This window comes from Chlorocebus sabaeus, chromosome 13 (genome assembly GCF_047675955.1).
Source record: "Chlorocebus sabaeus isolate Y175 chromosome 13, mChlSab1.0.hap1, whole genome shotgun sequence".
NCBI classification, from domain to species: domain Eukaryota; kingdom Metazoa; phylum Chordata; class Mammalia; order Primates; family Cercopithecidae; genus Chlorocebus; species Chlorocebus sabaeus.
In genome coordinates this window covers 28,396,059-28,414,484 of record NC_132916.1, presented here as the reverse complement: position 1 = coordinate 28,414,484, position 18,426 = coordinate 28,396,059, and positions in this window count along the sequence as shown.

Here is an 18,426-nt window from a genome sequence, read left to right as displayed (position 1 = left end):
TTAATGAAAAAACCAGTTGAGTTTGTGAAAGGCTAGGCATAGAGGTCAATGGAATAGAATAGAGATTCCAGAAGTTGACTCACTTGCATTCATTTGACTGATATTTTTAAAAAGCACACAAGCTATTCACAGGAAAGGGATAATGTTTTAAACAAATGGTCCTTAAAAATAAACTTCAATCTATGCCTGGCATCATATACAAAAACTAACTCAAAATGGATCAAAACCTAAATGTAATGCCTAAACTCTCACTACAGTGGCAAAAAAGTTTGCTGGACAGGATATATATATGTATATATTCATTTTAAATGTAAAACCAGAACCAGAAATTTTGGCATTGTGCTATCTCAGCGACAAAGGTAGCTTTATGTTGTTGCATAACTAGAACTTTATTCACACTATTTGAATTTAGTTGTTTATATGTTTTAGGGTCTAACTCAGGTATGAGATAGTGTGATGGTGTGCTTCCCAGAAATCAAAATTCTATAAAGAGTTTCTTTTAAATAGAAACTCTTCTTAATTGTTTTTATGTCTAGAAGGGCAATATTAAAACAACCTTCTAGGTGCAAATTTGGAAACTCTCATTTTCTACTCCCTGCTGGAGTTTCCATTTTGGCTTAGCTTAAATATATCTCTGTTAAATCAACTTTCTGTGTCCCACAGCCTAAAGTATTTACAGATGCTAATATTTGGTTATCGATTACATTTCTTCAGAAAATTCATCAGAGAATACCAAGGAAAATTATTGTTGGTTTTTTTTCCCGTGGTCACCAGCTTTGTGTTAACAATTTTCTTCACTCGTACAAAGCAAATCTGTCAAAGCAGTATTCCTAGCCTCAGGGCCTCTTACAGTTTCTTCATGTCATATGATCTGAAGTATGTACCAGTACCAGGTCAAAAGCAGAGAGACATAAATTATCAATCAAAAGTAATAACTTGTATTACTGATAAAGTAATAACTTTATCTACCTTATATATTTTTCAGTCAACCCATTATATAATCTACATGAAGATGTGATTAATGTAATTCTAAAACAAAGAGTATAACAAGGTAGAGATCATGGGGTGAACAAGAAAAAACCTACAAATGTGAACCCAGGATTCAAGGTAAGTGAAATATTACAGCAAATGCAAGTAAATTAGACAAGAAATTAACAAGAGAGTCAGAGGTTTTGTGGTAAAGGACAGAGAGTGAATAATCTGTATTCAATTACCTAATGACAGAGAAACAGGAGCCAAAAGTCTGAATACTCTAAGATAAAAAATTAAGAATCAGAAGATATCTATATTTATAGTCTGGAAAAAGCTCTAAGTGTTCAGAAAATTGTGAGAAACTGTGGTCAGAGGAAAATTTAGTGACCAAGGATTCTATAAGCAGTTGTTAAAAGAATAAGAAAGTTCATAGGAATCTACTCCTGGGGAAAGACAGAAAAGAAATTTACCTACTAAGGAGCTGTAGAAAGGTGATGTAATTTGTCTGGAATTCTGAACATTGTCTAATTTTAAGACAGTGGACATTTGCTTTGGGAGAATTTTCTAGCCAGGTCCTGCTTCTAGGCATACATGCTTAGCATGGCCGGAGCTACACGAGAGGTGACACATAGACAAGTTACAAAGATATTTTTACATTAAGGATTAGGAAATATATTCATAGTCAGGTTAGAATGGAAACAGAGAATCAGAATGCCTTATAGGTTTGGAAAATGTATTTTTTATTTACATACTCTATTTTAATAAATATGTTGGGGAAAAAACCCAAAACTACAGTCTCTGACTGAAAGACTCATACTTGGGTAATTGTGAAAGACAGTGTCGAGAGGCTGCCCCTAGGGAGTCTATTTCACAGTCTCATAGCCTTAGCTCATTTAGGTTTTCCTTGCATGCAATCAACACTTTCTTCTGTTTAATTGGACTTTAATGACATTTCAACAAATGTTTACTTTGTATCCTATAGCTTTTCATCCCCAGGATTTCAGAAATTAAAGAACTTTTTAGAAGCATAGGTAAAGCAAAATTAACAAGTAGTATCTTTGATTGAAACTTGAACATGAGACAATATGAAGAATGTGTTATAAAAATTGCATTGTGATTACATTTTTTAACATCAATGAAGACAATCGACTATCTCAATAAACTCAAACCTATATCGTTTTCTTTAATTTTATTGTATGTTAATAAGACTATTGATAAAATATAAAAAGTAATAAATGCTTATCAATATTTAGACTTGATCCATTTATCTTTCTGCTAGACTATGGGACTTTGGTTTGTCACTTATAGTTTCTAACGCCGTATTATCACTTCCAAATAACCTCTAGAAAGGACATCAGGTTCACACTGTAAGTAAATGAATTAGCAATTTCAGAGGATGCTATGGTTAGCTGCATAAAAGGTCAGATAAAGACAAGTGCTATAGAGAAATTACTCATGAGCAAGAACCTGCAAGCAAGAATACATTGTACATTTATGTCACTCTCTTCCTAGAGCCTCCTCCTTCATTCCATCTCTCTCTTTCTGTATCTCTGTCTCTGTCTGTCTCTCTCTCGACTACTCTTGCATCCAGTCAAACCACTTTCAGACATATTTGATTGGTTCTGAGGCAGTCACTTGACCTCTACAAAGCCACACAAAGGCCTTTATAGGCTATTTCATACTCAAATTAAGAAGAGGAGAAATAGTACTTCTATGGTGGCCAGAAAAATGGGATATTTTTTCATGCTACATGAAAAAACAGGCTCCAGGGAAATACATTTGTCGCTTGGTATCCTTGGGGAATTGGTTCCAGGAAGCTCCCACAAATACCCAAATCCACTGATGCTCAACTCCCTTACATAAATGGTGTAGTGTTTGCATATAACCTATCCATATCCTCTCATATACTTTAAATCATCTCTAGATTATGTATAATACCTATGGCAATGTAAACACTAGGTATTATAAGTAATCTAGAGATGATTTAAAGTATATAGGAGGATGCACAGTATAGGGTAAATAACATTTATATCGTACTAGGTATTATAAATAATCTAGAGACGATTTAAAGTATATGGGAGGATGTGCATAGGTTATGTGCAAATGCTACACCATTTTATATAAGGAACTTGAGCATCAGTGGATTTAGGTGTCTATGGGAGGTTCCTTAAAGAACCAAAAGTAGAACTACCATTTGATCCAGGAATCCCACTACTGCGTATCTACCCAGAGGAAAATAAGTCATTCTAGGAAAAAGACACATGCACATGAATGTGTATAAGCAGCACAATCCGCAATTGCAAAAATACGGAACCAGCTTAAATGCCCATCAACCAACAAATGGCTAAAAATGTATATATGTGTATACATACACATACATACCATGGAATACTACTCAACCATAAAAAAGAATGAAATAATGGCATTCACAGCAACCTGGATAGAGTTGTAGACCATTATTTTAGGTGAAGTAACTCAGAAATGGAAAACCAAACATTTTATGTTCTCACTTAAAAGCGGGAGCGATGCTATGAGGGCACAAAAGCATAAGAATGATACAATGGACTCTGGGGACTCAGGGGGAAGGATGAGAGAGTGGTGAGGGATAAAAGACTGCATATTGGGTACAGTGTATACTCCTTGGGAGATAGGTACACCACTAAGGAACTTATCCATGCAACCAAACACCACCTGTTCCCCAAAACTATTGAAATAAAAATAAAAATACTAGTGCTTACATGTATTACTATATTGTTTAGGAAATAATGAAAAGAAAAAAATGTCTGTACATGTGTAGTAGAGGAACGCTGTACTCTTGATGAGTCTACTCCCTTTCTTTCCACTCCTCCTGTCTTTTTATACAAGCTGGAGGAGGGATGGAGATAAGTGGGATGATGGTTTATATGCAACCTGCTTGTGTGTGTATGTGTGTAACATATATAATAAATATGTACATAAAATGGAAATATTGCACCCAAAATTTTAATTGTAGTTATCTCTAGTTTGAAATTATAGAGGTTGCTAATTTCTGTCTTGTGTTTTTCTGATCTTTGCCAAATTTTTTGTTGAAGTTGGTCATTTTTTTCTTAAGACAAAATTAAAATTATAACTTTTTAAAAGTGTGACAATTTACTCTAAAGTACGCTGTATTCATTAAAACCCATGACATTATATGTTCTATAGACTATTAAATTGAACAATAAAGTAACTTACAGGATTGGGAAATTATATCTTTAATGTCACAAACACACATTTCTCTCTTTATGAATCACTCAGATTTTGAATAGAGAACATATTTCACTATCTTGCTCTTTTGTTTTACTAGATACTTGGGCAGATTCCTGGGCTTTACTATACTCTCTTATACTTAATGAGTTTTTTCTGTATATAATAAATAATCTGGAAATTCATTATGTGATCAGCACCTCAGATACTTTACAAAGACTAGAACTTGCCCTGTGTAACTGTTAGCATAAAAGATAAGAGAATATGGGAGTGCTGCTTATCATTAATAACATCAGATATACACAATCAGGAAGGTGGGAAAGATTATGCTTCTGCTAAAGATAAGTGGAATTTTGGCTTATTATGATTGACACTTAGACTAAGTGGATATAAGGGAAGTACAATCCAGAATACTAAGGTATTTTCTTCAAAATACTGTTTGTGTGAACTCCATTTTAAACATTGATATGGTACTACATTGCCTAAACGTTAGCTCAGTTTCTATGTGGCCAGGTATTCTATGTCTCCGTTTTTTAATGGCTAGAGTGAAGTAAAATATCTATTTCACAGAATTTTCAAGAGACTTATGTGTAATGATGAATATATTTTTTAAAAAAGAGCACTATACAAATCCAAGTATATTAGTCGGCTTGGTCTGTCGAAACAAAATACTGTAGACAGGTTTATTTAAACAACAGAAGTGCCTTTCTCACAGTCTAGAAGCTGGAATTCTGAAATCAGAATGCTGGCATTGTCAGTTCCTAGCCTGGGCTCTCCCCTTTGTTGTAAATGGCTGTCTTCTTGCTGTGTGCTCACATGACTTTTTTGTGTGCCTGGGCAATGTGGCCGAGGAGAGAGAGAAAAAGAGAGGGAGCGTGTGTGTGCACATGCTCTGATGTGTCTTCTTATAAGGGTACTAATCTCATCATGAGGGTCCCAGCCTTATGACATCATCTAATCCTAATTACTTCCCCCAAACCATATATCCAGATACCTTCATATTGGAGGTTAGGGCTTCAACATATACTTTTTGAAGAGAACACTAACATTTCGTCCATAACACTAAGTTGTTATTATTGGCAACTTAATCGTAACTTTTTAAAAGTGTGTATAGATTTTATAATATATAGATTATATATAATGTATAGATTTTATATAGATTATATAACCTATAAGATTATATATAATATAGATTATATATTTAATATAGATTATATATCTTATATATACCATATAAATCATATATATCATATATATACACATACAGGATTTGGAAATTGCATCTTTAATGTCACAAACACATTTATTATATATAGATTATATATATATATATAATTTTAAAAATGGCTTATGTGATATTATGGAGGTTGGCAAAGCTAAAGACCTGCAGAGTGAATCTGCAAATTGGATACCTGAGAGAGTAGCTGGTTTAGTTCTAGTCCAAGTCAGAAGACCTAGGAAACAGGAGAGCCAACAATGTGGTTCCAGTATGAAGCTTGGTAAGCTTGAGACCCAGGAGGAGCCTGTGATTCCATTTGGATGTGAAGGAAAAAAAAAAAAAAAATTGAAGGAAGTTCGGCAGGAAGAGCTCCCCCTTACTAGGAAGAAGGTCAGTCTTCTTGTTTTACTCAGGCTTTTAACTGAATGGATGAGGCCCATTCATACTGGGGAGGGCAGTCTGCTTTACTGGGTCTATCAATTTAAATGTTAATCTCATTCAAAAAACATACCCAGAATAACGTTTGACCAAATATGTTGGCATCCCATGGCCCAGTCAAGTTAACACAAAATTAACCAATGCAGTAATAACTGAACTTGTGGAAAAAGAACTGGCACCCAGACTTTTCCTGCTTGTAATAATTTCATAGGTAGCACTATCTCTCCATGTTGGAATGAGCTAACAGGTGTGAAGAACCCAGCACAGTGCCCAGGAAGTAATAGATATGCAATAAATGTTCATATTCTTCCCTTTGCTTTACCCTTCCAGCAGCAACCAATTGCTCCATCAGCATCTTGAAAAGGAAACCTGGAGATTTTCTTGTTTGTTTTTTGTAGGTGAACAGAGGGAACACACGGGTGTCCAAGGGAGAAAATACAGTCATAGGTTCTTAGTTTCTGTTTCTGATTGGGCCAGTAAAGCCCTGCCTTCATCACTCTTTTCCACTTATCACTAGAGACAGAAACTAGAAACCATGGCTTTAGACTGCTAAAAGCCTAAAACCAAACACAACACAACACAACAACAACAACAACAACAAAATAAGCCAGGAGTTTAAGTCTGAAAGGTCCACTGTAAATATTTATTCTTGTAAGTTATATTTTTTCTTACTTGTCTCATTCCATTTTTACTTTTTAGTTTTAGTAACTTTGTTATGATTTTCTTCTTTTCTCTTATCATTTACCTTTCATATTTAATTCCTAGAGAAGAATTGAAGTTTTGGAGCAGGCCAAACTCTTTAGAAATTACAGAAGACCAAGCAACTTGCTCAAAGTCACACTCTATTAGGAATGGCAGAGCTAGACATAAAATAATTTTTTCTCCCTTCACATTCAATCATACTTCTACTAAAATAGTCTGCATTACAACATTGGTATATATTTTAAATTATTCTCACTGAGAGAGGAATGTATCAAAGTGCCTATTCCCCTTAAAATGACCAGGTTAAAAAGAACATATTACTATTGCCCTAGAATTTGAATGCTTTGTGAAGAAAACAAAAACTAAAATATATGCGACATTAAAACTTACCATGAACTTGCTATTTATATAATTACATAAGTAAGGTAAAACTAATCCTTATATAATTAACTGTATTTTATATTTGTATATAAAATCTGCTCATTACCAATTGTAAATTATAAATCTAAGATAATCATGTTAATTTCTTATTAAAGACCTAAACTAAAATAAAATAGCAATTGAATTTTAAAGTTATTTTTGTATTTAATGTTTTAACTAATCTGTATCACACTACATAATAGACTTTTCTATATAATTCTTAATTTTTCTATTGTTAGAAAAATGAAATATCAGTAAACGTGTTTTCATTAAAGAATATCTTCAACAGCTTTCATGCTATCGAATAAATTGCTCTTAATAATCTCTAAGAAGAAATTTAAGAAAAAGTTGGTATATCATAATCCGTTTGAAAGGGGAATAGGGGAAGAAAGCAATTTGTGAGCATAATCAATTATCTTAAGGAAAATATAAACAAATGTTAGTTCTGCTTAAAATCTGTTTGGAGTTTTATTATCTTGTTTAGTTTTGATTTCAAAGGGTAACGGTCAGATTCACTTTCCATAGTTACTTGTACAAGCATAAAGTAACACAGAGAGATTATATATACACAGAAGTAAGAACAGTGATTCCCTATTCTAAGGCTTTGGTTGGGGAATGGCAGAACTGGGCAGATGGGTAACCAGATTGGAAGGAAACTTGTCATGTACACTTTTTTTTTTTTTTTTTCAGTTTCTTGTTTCAGAACTATGTAAATGCATACTTTATCAAACAATTCAATTTAAAATTAATTCTTTAAAAAAACAAATGATTCTTTCCATGTTTTATCTTGTCCAAGTGGATCTGCTGACCCAGTTGGCTGAGCTCAATATTTGTGTTTTGCTTAATGGAAGAATATTTTTCTTGGGGTCCTATTATTTGTCTGACTGCCAGAGATCTTCGTGAATATTACCTGTCATCTCTTTTAGTCTAATTAGTGCATAATCTTACAAACATAACACACACAATTTTGATACAATAATAATGCCCAAAGGCTCAAAAGCAGTACTTAGGAACTTAGTTTTCTATAGTGACGGCAGAAATAAATCGGTTATGAAATACTGCTGCCGTGGAAAATTCATTCCATGGAGGCCCTAAAAAGTGACATCCTAACTACTTTGATTCTATTATTTCTTCTATAAAACAGCTCTAGACAAGAAGTAATCTCATGGAGATTAGGCAAATCTGTATGGCTCTAATTTCCATATGAATTGCAAGATTAAGGTTGAGGCTTTGTGCCTGGAGTCTCATAAAGTGGATAAAAAAGAGCATCACATATGTCAGGAGAAGGCACCTTAATAAAACTCAGGCTTTGGGGAGAACTGAGGCAGATGTGGAGTGTAAAAGTATTTTAGTTTTTCTCCCCTGCCAAATGGGGAGCAGCAACTTTAAAAAGTGAATGATCTCTTTTATGGATGGACTTCAGTAGTAAAGGAAGTGCATTAGTTCAATGCCAAAGAAAGAGAAGAATTCTGTGTGTTCTGTTATGTCATAGTCCTGTGGTGAGCCCTGAAGCGTAAATTGTAGACAAATCCCACAGCAATAGTAAGGCAGACAAATTGCCTTATATATTTTAAGGCGTAAAAGTTAAGAGCAGATATAAGTAACAGCAAAAATTCATATGAGCCGAGGGGCCAAGTTGTAGTTGATATGGCAACTATTGCTTTGAATTTTCTGACCTTTGTGTAAAATAAAATCCTAGCTATATTCTTTCCATTAATGGAAACACATAAGAAGATACTTGGTAAGGTATGAGACCTGTGTAGAGGCCAGCTCCTGAGTCCAAGGGAATGAAATACTGGAAATGCAGGGTGAAGCGTATATATTTATTAATTAAAGATTGTGTCCCTTGTGATAGCAAATACCAAATAAAAACTAACAAATTTTCAGATTTATTACATTTTCCTTTTAATTAAAATTATCCTTAGTTATAACCATATATTCATTCAATTATTCGTTTATTTAATAAATATTTATTAAGCAACTATTACATACCTGGCACCATTGAAAGAACTTTGCATAAAACAGTGATCCAAAGGGAAAAATAGGTTAAAAATATGTTAGTTCTCATGGAGCTTTCATTCTGTTGGGGTAGATGATGTGTTGAAAGCTAAATAAGTAAGTAAAACATAAACTACATTAGATTGTTAGTAATGAAATGGGGAACAACAAAGCAGAGAAGAGGAATAGGAAACATTGAGGGAGACAAATTTTAGATATGTGGTCAAGGAAGGCCTTTGAAGAAGTTGATTACCAAGCAAAGACCCAAAGGACAATGAGGAACAGGCCATGTGCATATCTAGGGAGAGCACATGTCAGGAAACCCTGAATGAAAGTGCTGCCTGGTAGGTTTGAGTAGCCCTCAGGATCAGTCTAGTGAATACAGTAAAGTAGTAGAAGATGAAGTTATAAAAGAAATGAGGACAGAGGGGAAAGAAGACTTTCCTTAGGTTTTGTAGGTGTAGCAAGGAGTTTGGGCTTTACTCAGAGTGAGCTGGGAACTCATAAGAGTTTCTGAGTAGAGGAGTTATAATAAGCACCAGCCCACGTGTCAATAAGGGCATTCTGGTTGTTGTGTCAAGAAAAAACTACATAAGGGGCAGAGAGGGATGCATTAAGATCAGGTAGGGCTATTGCAGTGATCTGCACAAGTTATGGCCAAAGGGTAGCAGTAGAGCTGATGAGAAGGTGAAGATGTCAGATCCTGGTTTATATTTTTATAGCTAAATGGAAATACTGATTAATGGGTTGGATCCAGGATATAAGATCAAGTAAGAAGTCAAGATGAGGTCCAGTTGGTTTTTGCCTGAGTTACCAAAATCGCGGAGTTTACATTTACTTAGAAGGAAGACCAACAAGAACAGATTTAGGGAAATGGAATAATATCAGCATCTCAATTTTGGTTGTAATACATTTGAGATGTCTATTAGTATGCTGAGTGGAGAGGTGTAGCTGAAGATAAAATGTGTAATCATCATTGTGTCGATGGTGTTTAAAGACAGAAAACTGGATTGGTCTGCCCAAGTGGCAACTGTTGAAGAGATCAAGATTTGAATGACTGAGAAGGCACAAGAAGTTATTGGGTCACTGTACTAATTAATGCTCCTTGGTACTGACGCAGTTAGGAGCATCCTATTGTCACGCTGTGGGCTTGTATTTATAGACCAGTGAATCTTCAAATGAATCAGAACAAAATTATTTGGCCGGAAGACAGCCAGCTGTCCTGGAAATGGGCAATGCCTTGTGTATCCCAAGTTCTTGGCTTTATCGCTGTTCAGCTACCCCTGGCATTGATTCTTACAGTACCCATTGACTGAACACTTGAAAACATTCACCCTGGTTACACTCTGTCCTGTTATGCTTTTTTTTTTTTTTTTTTTTTTTAAAAAACTTGTCATGTTCTGAAATTATTTCTTTTCTGAAGCCCTCATTAGAGCTTAAGTTCCATGGTACAGACTACATCTATCTTACTTGCTGCTGCAAACTCTGTGTTCAGAAAAATCCCTGTCATACAGGAGTTGTCCAATAAATATTTGTGTCCAGATCACAGTGTGGACTGATGGAGTTCCTGAATCCTCATAAACAGAGGGAGCCAAAACCTCTGTGCATGTTCTTTCTGCCCAGAACGCCTATTGCTCTCCATACACTCTTAATGCTTTAAAAAATTAATTCACAATTTTCCCACATGCAAGTAAATGGAAATTATTCTCGGATTACGTTTTTAAAAATTCCAATCAAAAAATGGAAACTAGGTAGGAACTTAAAAAAAAAAACAACAAAAAACCCTGATACATATCTTCAAAACAGATGGAACAAAGGCTATAGTTAGACCCTTTACTTCATGAGATGGATTTGTTATTCTTTACCTTATGTGTATATTATAGAGGAATGATTTTTGAACTCTAAATCAGAACAACTAGTTTCAAATCTTGATTTTGGGACATATCGAATGTCACCATGGACATTGCCATTTTGGAGTTTGTTTCTTCATTGCCGATATGAGAAAAAGAATACTCACCTTAAGATTTTAGAGGTGAAGTGAAGTATATGGTTCTGTAAATGCCAAGCTCCTGTCTCCCTACAGTTGACTCAGGTAAGAAGCTCACCCACTCAGTCTTCTCCATCAACACATCGCTGTGTGGAGCACTTAAGGAATAAGTGCCCCCGGCCAAGCCAGAGAGGTGGAGTGCAGTGTGCATTTTTCTGCCTATCCCAGAGGCCAGCTCTTCCTTAAGACCAGCAATTATAAAGCCTCAAATCTTCTTCTGAGGGGACTGTAGGCTTTGCTGTCTGTTTTCTGCATCAAAGTATCTCTAAATCTTTGAGAGTGTATAGAGCACCAACCAATAAATGGCTTATGTTAGAGTGATGTCAATAGTGCCACCATTGAACCCACCTCAAGCAAAAGAAAGTAAAATGGAATTTCTCACAAGTTGTGAACATGGTACAAGGCAAGTACCTAAGGCGTCCTTGATAATAAAGTCTCAACTTCTTTCTTCACTCTGTGCTGTCTGCTGTCAACCTAAGATTTATAAGCCCAATGCATAGTTTGAGTTATGATAGTCCCTGCCCTAAAATCTTCACCACCTCTCTCAAACCTAACAAGATGGATGTCTCTGCTGTTCACAGTATTGCTTCATGTTATAGTAGTTGAGAATTTCTGGAAAAGACCTCTTTGTGTTGGTTTCCTTATCTACACAATGTCAATAACTTTGGCATTTATCAGAGGGTTGTTGTGAGGATTAGATGAGTTAACACATTTAAGCATTAGGAAAATGTCACACAATACTTGCTATTGAGAATAGTAATGTTATTATTCATTGTTATTATATGGTAGTGACTTTCCTAAAGGAATAAAATAATAAATAATAAAAACAGCACAAGCCTTCGAAATCATTCAAGTGTGTGTTTATATTCTAGATCCAATATGTACCAAATTTGTTATGTTAGGCAATTTGCTTAGCTTTTTCACTAGAAAAGTGGGGCTAATAATTTCACTTCATCAAGTGATTTTAAAGGTCAGATTCAATGACATTAAATAGATAATTAATGTCTGCCCCATTAACAGATGTCAGTAAAGTGTAGTTATTATTTGATAGTTTAACATTTCATCACTCAAAACTCTCTTTTATTCGCAATGCAAATGGATATGTTGTGGTTATACAAATAGTATGTGTTTACTGTAAAAATGATTTATACATAAAATATATGAGAAAAAAGGTAAAAATTATCTGAAATTCCACCTGTATAAGACAATCACTAATTTCATAAACCTAGCTTTTATGATTTTTAAATGTTTCTATACTCACATGCACATATGTATATATAGTATTTTACACAAACCATACTATACTTCTTTTACTGTATATACTTTTACTCATTTAATTCATATGTAATTGGCATATAATCAACTGCACATATTTAAAGTGAATGGTTTGAAAAATTTTGACATGTATATATACCCATGAAACCATCATCACAATCAAGGTAACGACTACCTCCATTGCTCTGAAAAGTTTCCTTACATCCTTTTATAATCTCTCTCTCCTGCCCACCTTGTTTTCTGTCACTCTGGATTAGTTTGCATATTTTATAATTTTATATAAATGGAATCATACAGTGTATACTCTTTTCCTGTCTGACTTGTTTTACCCCACATAATTATTTTAAGATTAATTCATGTGTCACTCATCAATAATATATTCCATTTATTGTCAAATAGTCTACAGTAGTAAAGCTACATTACAATATGTTTATCTAGTAACTTGTTGATGGACATTTGGATTTAATTCCGTTTTTGACTATTACAGATAAGTTGCGGTGAACATTTGAATACAAGTCTTTCTATGGAATACAAGTTTTTCCCTCTAAATACACAGGAGTGGAATGGCTTTGTCATATGGTGGTTGTAGGTTTAATTTTCAAAGAAGATTTCCAAATGATTTTTCCAAAATGGTTGTGCTATTTTACATTTTTATCAGCAGTGTATGAGAATTCTAATCCAGTTCCTCCACAGCCTCATAAACACTCTTTGATGGTCAGTCTTTTGATTAAAGACATTCTAATGGGTACCTGCTATTTCATTGTGGTTTTAATTTGTATTTTAGTAACTAGTGTTGGAGCCCAGAAAACACTGTAAAATATGGTGTCTTAGCATGCTGAGTGCTTTGAATTAAAGAAAATTAAAAGGCCTCATAAACATGCCTCAGGACCAACATCTTTCTCTGACCTTCCCCCAACCCCTTTCCTCTCTGATTCTCTTTCTTTTCTGAAGCACCTGGAGAAACTTACTCGGAAGTTTTCTTATCTGACTAAGGAAATGTCTCTCCGGAAGACATGCAATTATGCTAAACCCCCCTCCTGTGAAATATCACCACATAACTCAAAAAAAAAAAAAAAAAAAAAAAAAAACACTGGAGAAGAAACTAAAAGTTACGATGGCTGGAAAAGATTTTCATCTATTCTTCTGAGGTCAGCTCCAAGAGATTGCCTGGGAGACTTAGCTACATAAGACAACCTTTGTTCACAGTGAAGGTCTGTTCCTTGCCTTCCTGCCATCTCCTCTCCATCATCTCTTCTGGAGCTCCAAGAAACTTTGTCTCAGGTCTTTGTTATTTAGGCCCATTTATTTCTCCTAAAAATCATGTACTACCTCTCTAAAATTACCTACAGCCCCCTGAGTTCCCTCCCACTTATGAAGAGGGTAGTTCAGCATTAACTATCTGGTTCTTTGAGTCTCATTTTTACAGAACTTTTGTGTCCACATGCATGTTAATAAATTTGTAAACATTTTTTCTACTAATTTGTCGATCGTCAATCATTTCAGCTAACCTTCAGAAGGGACAGAAGGGAAGCTTTCTCTCTGCTCCTACACTAGTGATGTTGAACATCTTTGTAGGTGCTTACCTCCCATCCATATATCTTCAGTGATGTATCTACTTAAATCTTTTTTTTTTTTTTTTTTTTGAGATGGAGTCTCACTCTGTCGCCCAGGCTGGAGTGCAGTGGTGCGATCTCGGCTCACTGCAAGCTCTGCCTCCTGGGTTCACGCCATTCTCCTGCCTCAGTCTCCTGAGTAGCTGGGACTACAGGCGCCCTCCACTACGCCGGTTAATTTTTTGTATTTTTAGTGGAGACGGAGTTTAACTGTGTTATCCAGGTACTTAAATCTTTTGTCCATTTTTTATTGAGTTGTTTTCTTATTTTTCAGCTTTGAGATTTATGTATTTTGGATATAAGCTCTTTACCAGTTATATCAGTTGCAACTATTTTCTTCCAGTTTTTACTTGTATTTTCACTGTCTTAAGAGTTTTCTTCCCCAAAATAAGGAGTTTTTAATTTTGATGAGGTCAAATTAATTTTTTATTTTATAGATCTTTTTTTTTGGTAGTATAGTTAATACTTATTTGCCTCACTCAAGGTCACCATGATTTTCTCCTATGTTTTCTTCTACAGGTTTTGCAGTTTTAGGTTATATTTAGATCTATAATCCATTTTAAGTCTTATTTTCCAATGTGGTAGAATCTGTAACTTAAGTGCATATTTTCTTTGTATATGGATATGCAATTTTTCCAGCACCACTTGAAAAGACAACATGTATACATATTTTTTCCACTAAATTACTTTTGCATTTTTGTTGAATGTTAGTTGGCTATGTATGTAGGTCTATTATTGAACTTTCCATTCTGTTCCATTGATCACTTTCTCTATTTTGATGCCAAACCACACTGTCTGAACTATTATATCTTTGCAATAGACTTTGCAGTTAGGTAGCTCTCCAACTCTGTTCTCATTCAAAATTGCACTGTATATCCTAAGTCTTTTGCATTATTCAAATTGCACTGTATATCCTAAGTCTTTTGCATTTTCATGTGAATTTTAGAATTAGCATATTAATTTCCATGGAAAAACTATGCTGTAGTTTGATATGGATTGTTTTGAATTTAGAGATCAATTGGGAGCAATTGACATCTTAACATAGTGTTAAACCTATTGTTAACTATACTCATTTACATTTTAAAATATCACATTATTTAAAATAGTAGGTTATTTTATACAAATTGATATTTTTATCTTTGGTGCTTTAATAAAAATCATAGTTTTGTATTTTTTTTGTCCTTTTTCTCTCTTCTCTCTTTTCCTGCCCACTTTCAAAAAAAATCATGTGACCAATGATACAATCCTTATGTATTCAGTCATCATTATTTCCATGCTGAAAGAAATCATCTTAAAATGCAAATATGCCTCTTGGACCTCCAATAACAGGGAGTCTAATTGACCTGTGGCCCTTGCTGCTGAACTCCGAAATCCATCCACCTGTTGGCATGAAGGCCACACTTCCCATGAACCTAGCCAATGATTGAAAATGGAAAGACAACAATGACAGGATCATTTCTGTAAAATTGTAACTCTGGCAGACAATTTTGACTGGAGGACTCCCTCTCAGCCTTGCCAAACTTTATTAGAACTGCAATGTAGTAAATGTCTCTTTCATCAAACTTCCCTTGTTCCCTCTCTCCTTCATAGAAGACTTTCCCAGACTCCCACAGCACCCACCTCACTTGCCTTTGCAGAATTTTTTTTTTATTACTATAAATTTACCTTCACATCTAATTTCTGCTTTTTGGCAAACTTGTGCTCATGAAACATTTCCCAGTGTTTCTTCCTTTTTTCTCTCTTAACAATGTATCATGACAATTCCTTCAAATCAACTGGTATAGTCTAACCTGTTTTTTGTTCTTTTGTTTTTTTTGAGAAGGAGTCTCACTCTGTCACCCAGGCTGGAGTGCAGTGGCGAGATCTCAGCTCACTGCAACCCTGCCTCCTGGGTTCAAGTGATTCTCCTGCCTCAGCCTCTTGAGTAGCTGGGATTATAGGTGCGTGCCACCATGCTTACCTAATTTTTGTATTTTTAGTAGAGATGGGGTTTCACCATGTTGACCAGTCTGGTCACTGATGTATAATATTCCATAGATACTATGTTGCTGGTTTTTTTGATTTTTCTCCAAATATAACATTTTTATTTGCCACTTGAAACAAAGTTTTAATAAATGTTCTCTCTGTGTGTGTTGAGTGTGTTTCCTTAGATTTGCAAGCTTGTTTCTATGGAATAGATGCTTCCATGTGGCATTACTGTGTTTTGAAAGTGAATAAATACTTTCAGTTTACTGTCTAAAATGACAATATACTATATTATTATCACCTGAAATCCCAGCAACAATTTGAATTAATACTTGTTAAGTATTAACAACGATCATTTTGTTCTTGTAGTAGGTATGAAGTGATATTGTTATCTTAATTAACATTCCTGTAAATACTAAGGTAATATAAAACCTACAGAAAACAATTTCCTAGAAAATATTAATTACCAATTTGAATTAATTAGAAAATAAAAACTTAAGTAAACATTAACACATTTATTTATTTATTTTGAGACAAGTTCTCATTCTGTCACCCAGGCTGGAATACAGTGGTATGACCATGGCTCACTGCAGTCTTGACCTCCTGGACTCAAGCCATCCTTCCACCTCTGCTTCCTGAGTAGCTTGGACTTTAGGGCACATGCCACCATGCCCAGCTAGGTTGTGTGTGAGTGTGTGTGTGTAGACGGGATTTTGCCATGTTGTCGAGGCTAGTATTGAACCCCTGGACTCAAGTGATACTCCCACTTCAGCTTTCTGAAGTGCGGCAATTACAGGTGTTAGCTACCGTGCCCAGCCAACATCAAAATTTTTAGAATATTGTTTATAATTTCTAATTTACAAAAGCAACAAATAGTTTTAAAGCTAATCTTGAAAGAACAAGTATTATTATCAGTTAATATGAATTTAAGGAGAAAATCACCAAAGAAAACAAAGATGAGCACTATGTGATGTTAGAAAGAAAACAATTTTTAAATTATTATTATACTTTAAGTTCTGGGGTACATGTGCAGAACGTGCAGGTTTGTTACATAGGTATACATGTGTGGTGGTGGTTTGCTGCACTCATCAACCCATCATCTTCATTAGGTATTTCTCCAAATGCTATCGCTTCCCTAGCTCCCAACCCCTTGACAGGCCCCAGTGTGTGATGTTCCCCTCTCTGTGTCCATGTGTTCTCATTATTCAACTCCCACTTATGAGTGGGAACATGCGTGTTTGGTTTTCTGTTCTTGTTAGTTTGCTGAGAATGATGGTTTCCAGCTTCATCCATGTGCCTGCAAAAGACATGAACTCATCCTTTGCTATGGCTGCATTGTATTCCGTGGTGTATATGTGCCACATTTTCTTTATCCAGGCTATCATTGATGGGCATTTGGGTTGGTTCCAAGTCTTTGCTACTGTGAACAGTGCAGCAATAAACATATGTGTGCATGTGTCTTTATAGTAGAATTATTTATAATCCTTTAGGTATATACCCAGTAATGGGATTGCTGAGTCAAATGGTATTTCTGGTTCTAGATCCTTGAGGAATTGACACACCATCTTTAACAATGCTTGAACTAATTTACACTCTCACCAACAGTGTAAAAGCGTTCCCATTTCTCCACATCCTCTCCAGCATCTGTTGTTTCCTGACTTTTTAATGATTGCCATTGTAACTGGCATGAGATGGTGTCTTGCTGTGGTTTTCATTTGCATTTCTCTAATGACCAGAGATAATGGGCTGTTTTTCATATGTTTGTTGGCTGCATAAATGTCTTCTTTTGAGAAGTATCTGTTCATATTCTTTGCCTACTTTTTGATGGATTATTTTTTCTTATAAATTTGTTTAAGTTCTTTGTAGATTCTGGATATTAGCCTTTTGTCAGATGGATAGATTGCAAAAATTTTCTCCCATTCTGTAGGTTGCCTGTTTTCTCTGATGATAGTTTCTTTTGCTGTGCAGAAAACCTTTAGTTTAATTAGATCTGATTTGTCAATTTTGTCTTTTGTTGCCATTGCTTTTGGTGTTTTAGTCATGAAGTCTTTGCCCATGCCTATGTCCTAAGTGGTATTGCCTAGATTTTCTTTAGGGTTTTTGTGGTTTTAGGTCTTAGATTTAAGTCTTTAATCCATCTTGAGTTAATTTTTGTATAAGGTGTAAGGAAGGGGTCCAGTTTCAGTTTTCTGCATGTGGCTAGCCAGTTTTCCCAACACCATTTATTAAATAGGGAATCCTTTCCCCATTGCTTGCTTTTGTTAGGTTTATCAGAAATCAGATGGTTGTAGAACTGTGGTATTGTTTCTGAGGCCTCTGTTCTGTTCCATTGGTCTATATATCTGTTTTGGTACCAGTACCATGGTGTTTTGATTACTGTAGCCTTGTAATGTAGTTTGAAGTCAGGTAGCATGACGCCTGCAGCTTTGTTCTTTTTGTTTAGGATTGTCTTGGCTATGTGGGCTCTTTTTTGGTCCCATATGAAATTTAAAGTAGTTTTTTCTAATTGTGTGAAGAAGGTTAATGGTAGCTTGATGGGGATATCATTGAAT